Here is a 12,485-nt window from a genome sequence, read left to right as displayed (position 1 = left end):
GAGGCCCGCGCACCGTGATGAGGAGTGGCCCCCGCTCGCCACAGCTGGAGAAAGCTCTCGCACAGAAACGAAGACCCAACACAGCCAAAAATAAATATAAATAAATAAATTAAAAATAAATAAATAAATAAATAAATAAATAAGAAAAAAAAGAACCTACTTGCTTTTATATTCATAAACATCTCTGAAATGATACACAAATTCCTTGTAACATTCAAGTTACCCTTGAAAAGGGTACTGGGAAACTGGGAAATACAGGTATAAACAGAGGGGAGACCTTTTCCCATATACTTATGTAACTTTCGGGTTTTAAACCACATGAATATATTATCTTTTTAAAAATTTTAAGAATAAAAGAAGTACAGAGAACTTAATTTTTTTTTTAAGTATGAGCATTCCAAATACAAAAATAAGAGTTGGGTGGCGTATGAGGAAATATCTTCATTGTTGGGGAGGGGGAATACAAATTGGTATAATCTTTCTGGCACATAATCTTGTAATACTTATCAAAAATTTAAATGTGTACACCATTTAATCCAGAAATTCTATTTCAAGAAATACACCCTAAAGAAATAATAGATTAATAATAGGGGATTACTTAAATATGGTACATCCAAATAACCAAATAAGTAGCCATTCAGAAATGATAATGTAAAGTGAAAAAAGGAAGTAACAGACAGTGGTGTGCTGGTAAATGTTTAACTGGTTTTCTAGATGAAGGGAAGCCCTGGTTTGTAGCATCTGCCACTTTCTGTGGTATAAATACACCAACCATGGCTATTTCAAGCTACCAAAGTGATATCACTGAACGTGAAGTCATGTAGAAATGTGCACAACTGTCTCTTGTGAGCCAGCCCTAGTATGCTACTAGGTGTAGACTACTGTATCAAATATAATCACATTTTTGTTTTAAGATTATACGTAATATCCGTAACACAACATATTATTTATACATATATCAAATATGACTTTCTGGTGTGTTTTGTTACATACCACCATGCATTGTTCTGATCATCTATTGCTGTGTAAGAAACCACACCAAAATGGTTTTAATGGCTTAAAACAAAAATTTATTATCTCTAACAGTTCTGTGAGTTGACTAGGCTCAGCTGGGTGACTTTCACTTGGGTTCTCACATGTAGTTGCAGTCAGATGACAGCTGGGGCTAGAATCATCTGAATGTAAGACAGAGCTGGACATACATATAAAGATGACTTCTTCACTCAAATGTCTGGCATCTTAACTAGCACTGCTGGAAAGGTGGGAGCTGGCTAGGGATCTCTCTCCATCCTTCCTTCCCTTCATGCAGCCTTTCCATATATGACTAGATTGGGAGTCCATACATCTTGTGGTTTAAGAGCAGTCTGACTTCTTACTAGAGGCTGGTTTCTCCCAGAGCAAGCATTCCAACAGACCTGGCAAAAGCCGAAGTCTTTTTATGACTCAGTCTCAAGGTCATGCAGAATCACTTCTGCTGCATTCTACTAATCAAAAGCAAGTCACAGGGCCAGCCCAATTCAAGGAAAGGGACCACACAAGAGCAAGAAGTGTGGTTCACTGGCTAAAGGCAAGGGGTGGGGTGCATATGTAAACAGTAGCTACCAAAATGATACCAAAATATACAGGAAAATGTAAATAGTGATGGGGAAGTGTGTTTTTCCTCTGAGCATGTTCTTATAATAATTTTTCCTGATATTTTGAAATTTCTTAAAGTGGAGAAAACCATATATATATAATCAACATTTATAAAACATATTTAACCAGGAAAACTTTTATCATATTAACAGAATGCCAAAAGCTTATGATACAATGTAAATTTGGATTAGCAGATATCAATAAATGTTCTGCAGATGAATCACCCTAAAACTATCAAAAAATTATACTGATATTTAATACATAGTATACAGTGAGTATCACAAATATTTAAAGTAAGCTATATAAACAGATCAATGATCAACTAGATGGAAAACATGATGAATTAACTGTAAATGAATCAACGCACAGGACTTATATTCTGCACTGACACACACACACACCTTCTTGCGATTTCTTGCATTCTCTGCTTTGGCACACTGCTTCTTAAAGATAGATTTTCACATAGTGTTAAGAAAGAACAAATACATATAGTATATAAAATGGGTTAAAACATGTAAAGTACTTAGAGCTATGCTTGACACCTCATAAATGCTCAAACATGTGGTACTACATGAAGCACTACTGTCCCAGAAGATACTAAAAGGTAATCCATAATAAGACAGTCTGTGGTAAAATAAAATTTGGATATTATAACCCCCTCTTGGAGATTCACATGTACATTCATATAATATTAAAGGCTCTGAGAAGTGCTGAAGGAACTGTTTATCTTTGTTTATCCTAGTGTTTCCTATGCCGCTATACACTTAAATTTCCCCATCTGAAAATTAAGGGGTTGGAATAAGCAAAGTCATTCATCCTATTAATCTTGAAAAAGTTTCTAGGGGAATTAAAGACTAGTTTTTATTATGTCCGATTTTACTCCAAAAGTTATTTTCCTTTTCCATGATTTAAAAACCTACAGTACTAGCTAAGATGTACATGTGAACATGATTATACATTTTTTTTTGATTGTAAACATTTTTTTGACTCACAAAAAAGAAAAAGTTTCCATAAAAGTTGAGGGAGGGGGAATTCCCCAGTGGTCTAGCGGTTAAGGCTCCAGGCTCCCAAAGCAGGGGGCTGGGGTTCGATCCCTGGTCAGGGAACTAGATCCCGCATGCCGCCAACTAAAGACCCAGCGCAGCCAAATAAATAAACAAATATATACTAAAAAAAAAAAGTGGAGGGAGGTAAGGGGAAGAATGTGACCATTGAGAAGCATTCTTCAAATCACATCTGCTTATATTCAATGAACAGTGATAAAACAATGAATGAATGAAGAAAAACAATTATTTGTAAATGTAAAGATGCGGCTTACAGAAACAATATAATGAAAAGGAACGTCAAGAATCTAAAAATTAAAGCTAGTAAAGCTGTAATCAAAGAAGTATAGAGGGAGATTTAATCAGAGTTGAGCACTGAATTAGAGGTACTGTGTGATGTGAAAAGAGCACTGTCCAGAGCAATGTGACCTCTATATATTAAATAGGGGGTCTGAACTTAAAAGACTTTGGGGTTGCCTTCAATTCCAGATGATTGATCATCTGTAGTCTAAAACACTCTTCTTCAGATATCTTATACAGTCAAATCCCTTTGTTTTATATACGTGGAATCAAAGTCTAGGGAAGTGAATTGATTTGCTCAAGGTCACGTAGCTAATTAATTTAGTCACTTAAATACTGAGTGCCTACAATGTCCTGGTAAAGAGATATAACTATAAATGAGTCAGAAAATTCCCTATCCTTTAGAGTTTACATTCTAGGGAGGGATGGGGGCAGGGTGACGATGGAATGTTGTCAACAAACGAGGAAATAAAGAAATCTTTTAATTTCAGGTAGTAATAAACTCAGAACTAAAGCAGGGTAGGGAATAGCATTTAGGATGCAGTATAGTAGATGGGGCATGTATCAAAGTGGTTAGAAAGGCTTCTCCAAGGACTTAACAATTAAGCAGGGATTTGAACTATATTGTGCAGTAAGAGTATTTCAAGAAGGAACAGCAATAACAATAATCCTGAGAGAACAAATTTGTTGTCTCTGAAGAACAATAACATGGAAACCAGCGTGACTAGAGCTGAGGATGCAAGGAGGAGAACAGTACAAAATAAGTCAAGGAAGTAGGAAGGGGCCAAATTACATATGGCCCTGCAGGCAACATTAAGAATTTTGGGTTTTATTCTAAGACTAATAGGGAGCCCAATATTGGAGAGTTTTGTTTAAAGGTGCAACAAAATCTCATTTATGTTTTTAAAAGATCGCCCTGGCTACTGTGTTGGAAATAAATTGTAAAGGAACAAGAATAGAATTAAGAAGATGAATTGGAAGGCCACTGTGGAAGTATCAGATAGCTTGGACTAAGGTAGAAGTGGAGGTGGTGATAAATTGATGGATTGAGTGTGATGAGGTATGAGAGAAAGGGAGGCTCAAAGATGGCTCCAAATATGAGTCTGAGCAACTCATGAATGGTAATACCATTTACTGAATGGAAAGAACTGGGGATAGGATGCAGGAAGCAGGTTTAAGGAGAAAAATTAAGAATTCTATTTTAGACATGTTAAGTTGGAAATGTCACATAAATAGATATATGTCTGGAGCTCAGAAACAAAGTTGAGCTATATAATCTAAAATATGGGACTGGATAAGTTTACCCAGAAAAGGAGGAGGGGAGAAAAAGAGAGCCTAGGAAAAAACCACATCTTGTAACTTCTACAGTGCTTTTAAACTGCACTGTATTGTCTTTCATAGATTAGAAATACTGTCCACATAACAGAAATGCTTGAATTACAGGGAAGGAGTGCTAAAAACAAAATCAGTAATAACAGCAACAACCAAAACCATCAATTAGACAAGACAGTACAGAGGAGAATTGGAGGACACAGGGTTGCAACATGGAACATTTTGTATTATAAGGTTCTGGTTAAAGTCAAACTCCTAGGGAAGACAAGTCAGTACCTGCCATGATAAGGATACAGTGAGAAAGCAACTCAAGCAACACCTATTTTGTGAATGTGCTATTGGTAAAGAGTGTTGGAGCCAGAAGGCCAAGATACTGGAGAAGAATGCAAGTTACTGCTATAAGGAAAGGAGTTTTGCCTTATAAATAAGGAAAAAGAAAGAGGAAGGAGAATGCATTATTATCTGGCTGTAAGTCACACAAGGAACACACAAAAATGCAGGCAGTTAGTATGTAAAACAGAACATGTACTAGCTAGAAAGGCAAAACCCACTAAAGAAAAATATTTAAATAAAGGAAAAGGAATACAACATTCAGTTTTTATTTTAAAATATCCCTATAATGAACTGAATGCCTACAGACCTTTTTTTGGGGGGGAGGGGGCGGAATCCACTAAATATCTTAGTTCCTTATATAATTAATATGGACAAATGAAAAACTTCAAAGTATTCTTTTGTAACTGTCCTTTGAAAATACTATATTCCTATTGATGTTAAAATATACCACCTTGCACATGAAAAGATGCTCAACATCACTAATTATTATAGAAATGCAAATCAAAACTGCAACGAGGTATCACCTCACACCAGTGAGAATGGCCATCATCAAAAAGTCTACAGACAACAAATGCTGGAGAGGGTGTGGAGAAAAGGGAACCCTCCTACACTCTTGGTGGGAATGTAAATTGGTACAGCCACTATGGAGAACAGTATGGAAGTTCCTTAAAAAACTAAAAATAGAACTACCATATGATCCAGCAACTCCACTCCTGAGCATATATCTGGGGAATACCAAAATTCAAAAAGATACATGCACCCTAATGTTCATTGCAGCACTGTTTAAAATAGCCAAGACATGGAAGCAACCTAAATGTCCATCGACAGAGGAATGGATAAAGAAGAAGTGGTACATATATACAATGGAATATTATTCAGCCATAAAAAAGAGCGAAATAATGCCATTTGCAGCAACATGGATGAACCTAGAGATTATTATACTAACTGAAGTAAGTCAGAGAAAGACAAGTATCACATGGTATCACTTGTATGTGGAATCTAAAAATATGATACAAATGAACTTATTTACAAAACAGACTCATAGACTTTGAAAATAAACTTATGGTTACCAAAGGGGAAAGGTGGGAAAGAGGGATAAATTGGGAGCTTGGGATTAACATATACACACTACTATATAAAACATAATCAACAAGGACCTACTGTATAGCACAGGGAACTCTACTCAATATTCTGTGATAACCTATATGGGAAAAGAATCTGAAAAAGAATGGATATATGTATATGCGTAAATGAATCACTTTGCTGTACACCTGAAACTAACACAACATTATAAATCAACTATACTCCAATATAAAATAAAAATTAAATTAAAAAAATACCACCTTAACAATTGAAAAAACTCATCTGATATATTTTTTTGCTCTATTTACTGGGAACTGAAGGAGAATCCCAGGCAGAGAAAGGAGACAATCAGCATCCACTGCAAGCCCTATACTTGATCACTGTCCTTTTTCTACAACAGCCTGGCTAGCTGTGAGCAGCCTATATTCCCTGTCTTCTGAACAACAGATCTTCACTAACACCACTCTAATTTTAATCAACAGAATTTTGCAATATGACTTTATTCTGTCACAACATGGAAAATATTTTCCTGACTTTTGTTTTCCCAATTTAGATCCATAATCCACCAAAGACCCTGGGGCTTAAATTCTTTTTAATTAAAAAAAAAGTCTTGCAGAAGAAGAAAACCACCAAGGGCATATTTATGGTTATTGTGGTGCCCCAATTATTGTTTCTGAGACTCTGGCTTTGAATCAGGTCAGCAGAGTCCCTGGCTTCTTTCCCTATCAAGTGGAATCTATCCTTTACTAATGGAGACACATATTGTATTAGATTTGTTTTCATTAAAAAAATTTTTCATTACAAAATGTTGTCTTATATTGAGGCTGTGGTCATCTAAAGCCCACATAAAAATAAACTATTGATCGGGCTCATGCAGAGTCTGTCATGTTGATAAGTGACAACAGTTCTGGAATGGAGGTCTTTGGATTCCAAATTTTGTGCCCTTATTACACTACATAGGCTTTATCTGCCTTTACTGTTATTCTGCTTTGAAAACTCACATACTCACCTTATCAGATATAAAGACCTATCAGAATTAAGACCTACGGTAATTAAGACAATGATAGAAGATCAAGACAAGGATAGAAAACAGACTGTGGAACAGCAAAATAAGTTTCACAGATGGAAACTTGATACTGTCTGACAGAGGCAGCATTACAGATCAGAGGAGAAAGGATGGACTAGTCAATAAATAGTGCTAACTAGACATCTACATATTTTAAAAATGATATTGCCTCCTCACTCCAGATCTGAAAATAAATTCTATAGACTAAAAATCCAAATCTGAGAAGAAGCAAAACTTTAAAACTGTTAAAAGAAAACAAAGGAGAATTTTTTTTTAACAAGGTAATCTAACCCACCATCTATTTTTTAAAATTTATTTATTTATTTATATTTATTTATTTGGCTGTGTTGGGTCTTCATTGCTGCATGCCAGCTTTCTCTAGTTGCAGTGAGCTGCGGCTACTCTTCGTTGCCGTGCGTGGGCTTCTCACTGCGGTGGCTTCTCTTGTTGTGGAGCACGGGCTCTAGGGGTGGGGGCTTCAGTAGCTGCGGTACGTGGGCTCAGTAGTTGTGGCGCATGGGCTTAGTTGCTCCGTGGCATGTGGGATCTTCCCAGACCAGGGATCAAACCTGTGTCCCCTCCACTGGCAGGCGGATTCTTAACCACTGTGCCACCAGGGAAGTCCCAGAGGAGAATATTATTTACAACCTTTGGGTAGAGATTTCTTAAATAAGATACAATTAAAAAAAAGAAGAAAAAGAATAAATAATATATATATTAAAATTTTAAACTTCTGCACATCAAAGGACACCATTAAAACAATGAAAAACCAAAGTTATATGGTGTCTGTAATGCATAAAACTAAGAAATTATAATCCAGAATATATGTGTGTATATACAAGTAATTCACAGAAGAGGAAATCTAAATAGCTAATAAGTTATTTAACTTATTGTAAGTTATATAAGAAAAGAAGTTCAATCTCACTAGTAATCAGGGAAAGACAAATTAAAATAGCAAAGAGGATTGCCAATAAGACTGACAAAAATTTAAAAGTCTGACAATTGGTATCAATGTGATGGTGAGGATGTAGAACAATGAGAACTCACTGTACTTTCATATGAGGTTCTAAATTGGGACGACTTTGGGAAACAATTTAGCAACATCTGGTAATGCTGAAGATTCACAAGATCCAACAGTTCCATTTTTAGTTATACATTCTAGAGAAACTCACATGGATGCACAATATTCACAGCAGTATTATTTATAATAGAGTAAAAACAATGTGCAACCTAAATATACATTAAGAGTAAAATAAACAAATGTGATATATTCATACAATAGAATACTGAACAGCAAAGACAGCAAATCAACACATACTGTACATATTACCATAGATAAATCTCACAAAAAGAATGAATGACAAAAGCAAGCTGCAAAAATACATACAGTTTTGACACTGTAAAGTTTTTAAATACTTCAACTAATATATTGTTTAGGTAAATATATATATGAGTAAATATATAAGTAAATACACAATAACACCGAATCCTGGATAATGATAGTTTAGAAGGGAGATTCAATCAGGGAGGGGGACCTGGTGTTTTGTTATTGTTTTATTTATTAAATGAGTGATAAATCTATTGTTCAATGTATTCTTCTTTATAATATACATGTATATGACATACAAAAATAAATATAAATACCTGTATGTCAGAAACAGTTATAATACCTTTTAAAAATAAAGGACAAAAAGGAAGTCAAGGCTCCTATAATTTCAAAATACTTTGTTCCTTTCAGAGAGGCAATAATTTTGAAATTAAAGAGGCACTAGGTAGGGTAGAGAACTAATTAGTAATTCACCCCTTTAACTAGATCTTTATCAAGCTATCTTCCTTTTACTTCTAAGTTTATCTTCTGCCATCCTTGGCCCACTGATTTATTTGTAACCCTGTGAAAAATATGTATAGTAAGCTGGTATTTCAATTCCCAAGCTTTCCTTCAATCAATAGAGGAAATGATAAAACAAACTCCACATTTCAAATATTTTGCAAATAATCTCATTTTCTTTTCCAAACACAAAGACTACCTTAAAAGAATGCTTTCTTCTAAATTCAAGAATGGCTAATGGCAATGAGGAAAGGTAAACAATTTAGATCCTAATTAACTTTACCAATGACTGCTGTAAAACTCTGGGTGATGTCAACTTTTAGATAAATAAAAAATAAAATTTAATGATTAAAGAACAAATTTTTATCCCATTATTTAAGGGACACACAACTTTCCAAGTGACAGACTGGTCAGGGAAAAAGATGAGAAAATGGCTTCAGTAAACTGACAGGAAATAAAAGAGCATGTCTGGTTAGAAAGGAATTGGTACAGAGCACATATACTCAGAAGAATAACCACAGAATATTAACACCTCAAAGATTTATCATGACATCTGGATATATTGTGCCTATTATTTAATTAACCTCATGGAAAACTCACAAATTAGGTAAGAAAAGGCTTAAAGCCAAAACTCACTCAAGAACTTAAAATGAACACAGAAATAAGTTATCTCAATTCTATTCCTTTGCTTTGATGACATTATGAAACAGAAAATTCTACTTCTTCAGAAGTTACATTTGATTAAGCAAAGGACAACATCTTGAACTTTCATCCTAATTATACTGAGGGAAAAAATGATCATTACTCTTATGTCACTTTAATCTTAAGAACTAGAAATAGCTAGAAAATGCAACAGTATTCTGCACACATATACTTTACAATAATGGATGCAATAACTGGGAAACAAATAATTTAAAACTCCGTAGAATTTATGCTTAATCTTGATGCACACAGAAAACTCTTAATCAGAATTCACAGGATAATGATGCTCATTCATCTGTGAAAAGCATAACCTTTTTTTTTTGGATTAAAGTAATAAACTATTTTTTTTTCTCAAACCAAATCAAATTAAAGGTAAACCATATTGAAAAGTTCCATTCTTTCTTCTATATGTGAACTGAAGAATAACCAGTAAAAATTTTAAAAATTAGTTTGTTATTAAGTATAGAATAATGAAACAGAAAACATGGCTTAGACTTTCCTAAGCATTACAACAAAAGATCAACTTCCTCAGCCTGGAAAAACTATTTAGGAGACAGACCATGTTCAGAAATGAGTTCTTTGAAACTCCACAAAATTGTCCTGTAATCTCATGATTTACAACAAGAAAATAAGATATTAAATTAAAAAATCTGAAGACAAATAAATGGAAAGATATTCCATTCTTATAGATTGGAAAAACTAATACTGTTAAAATATCCATATTGCCCAAAGCAATCTACAGATTCAGAGCAGTCCTATCAAAATTCCAATGGCATTTTTCACAGAAATAGAACAAATCCTAAAATGTGTATGGGACCACGAAAGACCCAAATAGCCAAAGCAATCCTGAGAAAGAAGAACAAAGCTGGAGGCATCATTCATGCTGTCTGATTTCAAACTATATTACAAGCTACACTAATCAAACAATATGGTACTGGCACAAAAACAAGACACATAGATCAATGGAACAGAATAGACTCCAAAAATAAACCAGTGCATATATGGTCAATTAATTTCTGATAAAGGAGCCAAGAGTACACAATGGGGAAAGAACAGTCTCTTTAATAAATGGTGTTGGGAAAACTGGACAACCACATGCAAAAGAATGAAACTGGACCCCTATCTTACACCACACACAAAAATAAACTCAAAATGGATTAAAGACTTGAACATATGAGCTGAAACCATAAAACTCCCAGAAGAAAACACAGGTGGCAAGCTCCTTGACATCAGTCTCAGTAATGATTTTTTGGATCTGACACGAAAAGCAAAGGTAACAAAAGCAAAAATAAACAAGTGGGATTACATCAGACTAAAAAGCTTCTGCACAGCAAAGGAAACCACCAACAAAATGAAAAGGCAACCTCCTGAATGGGAGAAAATATTTGCAAATCTTACATCTGTTAAGGGGTTACTATCCAAAATATATAAAGAACTCAAACAGTTCAATAAAAAACCCCAAACAATCCAATTAAAAAATGGGCAGAAGATCTGAATAGACATTTTTCCAAAGAAGGCATACAGATGGCCAACAGGTACTTGAAAAGATGCTCAACATCTCTAATCATCAGGGAAATGCAAATCAAAACCACAATATCACCTCACAACTGTCAGAAAGGCTATTATCAAAAAACAAGTGTTGGATGTGGAGAAAAGGGAACCCTTGTGCACTGTTGGTGGGAGTGAAGAGTGGTGCAGTAACTATGGAAAAGAGTATGGAGGTTCCTCAAATAATAAAAAACAGAACCACCATATGATCCAGCAATTCCACTTCCGGGAATTTATTCGAAGAAAACAAAAACACTAACTTGAAAAGATACATGCACCTCATGTTCACTGCAGCATTAGTCGCAATAGCCAAGACATGGAAACAAGCTAAGTGCCCACTGATGGTTGAATAGATAAAGAATATGTGGTATACATATACAATGGAATACTATTTGGCCATAAAAAAGGATGACATTTTGCCATTTGTGACAACATGGATGGACCTTGAGGGCTTATGCTAAGGGAAATTAAGTCAGACACAGAAAAACAAATACCTTATAATCTCATTTATATGTGGAATCTTAACCGCCCCCCCCAAAAAAACCCACCAAACTTAGAAAAGATTGGTGGTTGCCAGAGGCAAAATGGTGGGTGATGGATGAAATGGGTGAAGGTGGTCAAAAGGTACAAATTTCTAGTTATAAAATAAATAAGTCACGGGAATTTAATGTACAGCTTGGTGTCTGTAGTTAATAATACTATATCGCATTTCTGAAAGTTGCTAAGAGAGTAGATTTTAAAAGTTCTCATCACAAGGAAAAAATTTTTTTTAACTATGTATGGTGATGGATGTTAACTAGATTTATTGTGGTGATCACTTTGCAAAATATACAAATATTGAATCATTATGTTGTATACCTGCAACTAATATGTTATATGTCAATTATACCTCAATCAAAAAAAAAAGAAAAAACTAATCTCACATTCTACAATACTTGAAATAATAAAACAATTTGCATCTTAGGAAATATAGGCACAACCAAACTTTCTAATTTTATGAATATCATATTCTGAAACACCAGAATCACTTTTCAGAAAACACACAAGGTTCTATTAACCATATTCACTTTAAAAAATATTTTGCCTTTTCAGTTTCAGTTTAGCCCAAGGCTAGGAAAGCTCTATGAACTTTTCATTAAGGATATGACATGTATGAAAACATGGTTTTATGGTTCTAATTTATGTTTACGGACATAAAGCAAAAAATATGACATTCAGCAGCAAAATAATTGCACAACTATCTTTTCTGGGTCTTAAGGTCATAAGATGGTTATGGAGAGAAGGGAATTAAATTTAGTGACCTCCTAGTGTGTGCTGGGCTCTTTTAAGTATATTGTGACTTACTTCTCAAAACAACCTTATGGAAAAACAAACTCTGGAAATACATACAAGAAACCATATATGGTGGTTACTGGTAGAGATAGAGAGGGGTCGAAAGTTGAGAATACGAGGAACAGGAGTAGGAATAATGCTTCACAATATATATTTTTAACATTATAAACATTACCAGTCACCTATTCAAAAAATTAAATTAAAAAACAGAATCAGAATTTTAAAAAACCCTAAAGAACAAGAGGCCTATGAGAAGAGCAATAAAAGGGGGGTGGGGAGGGCA

General features: G+C 34.5%; 1 protein-coding gene across 2 annotated transcripts in view; it reads right to left on the bottom strand.

Annotated features, from left to right (window-relative positions):
- The window catches only part of FZD3 (frizzled class receptor 3), a 94,838-nt gene that overhangs the window by 30,342 nt on the left and 52,011 nt on the right, over window positions 1–12,485 (bottom strand). The window lies entirely within an intron of this gene.

This window comes from Eschrichtius robustus, chromosome 10, assembly GCF_028021215.1.
Source record: "Eschrichtius robustus isolate mEscRob2 chromosome 10, mEscRob2.pri, whole genome shotgun sequence".
Taxonomy (NCBI): Eukaryota; Metazoa; Chordata; class Mammalia; order Artiodactyla; family Eschrichtiidae; genus Eschrichtius; species Eschrichtius robustus.
The sequence above is the reverse complement of the archived record's forward strand: the minus strand, read 5'-3'. Positions and strand labels throughout refer to the sequence as shown.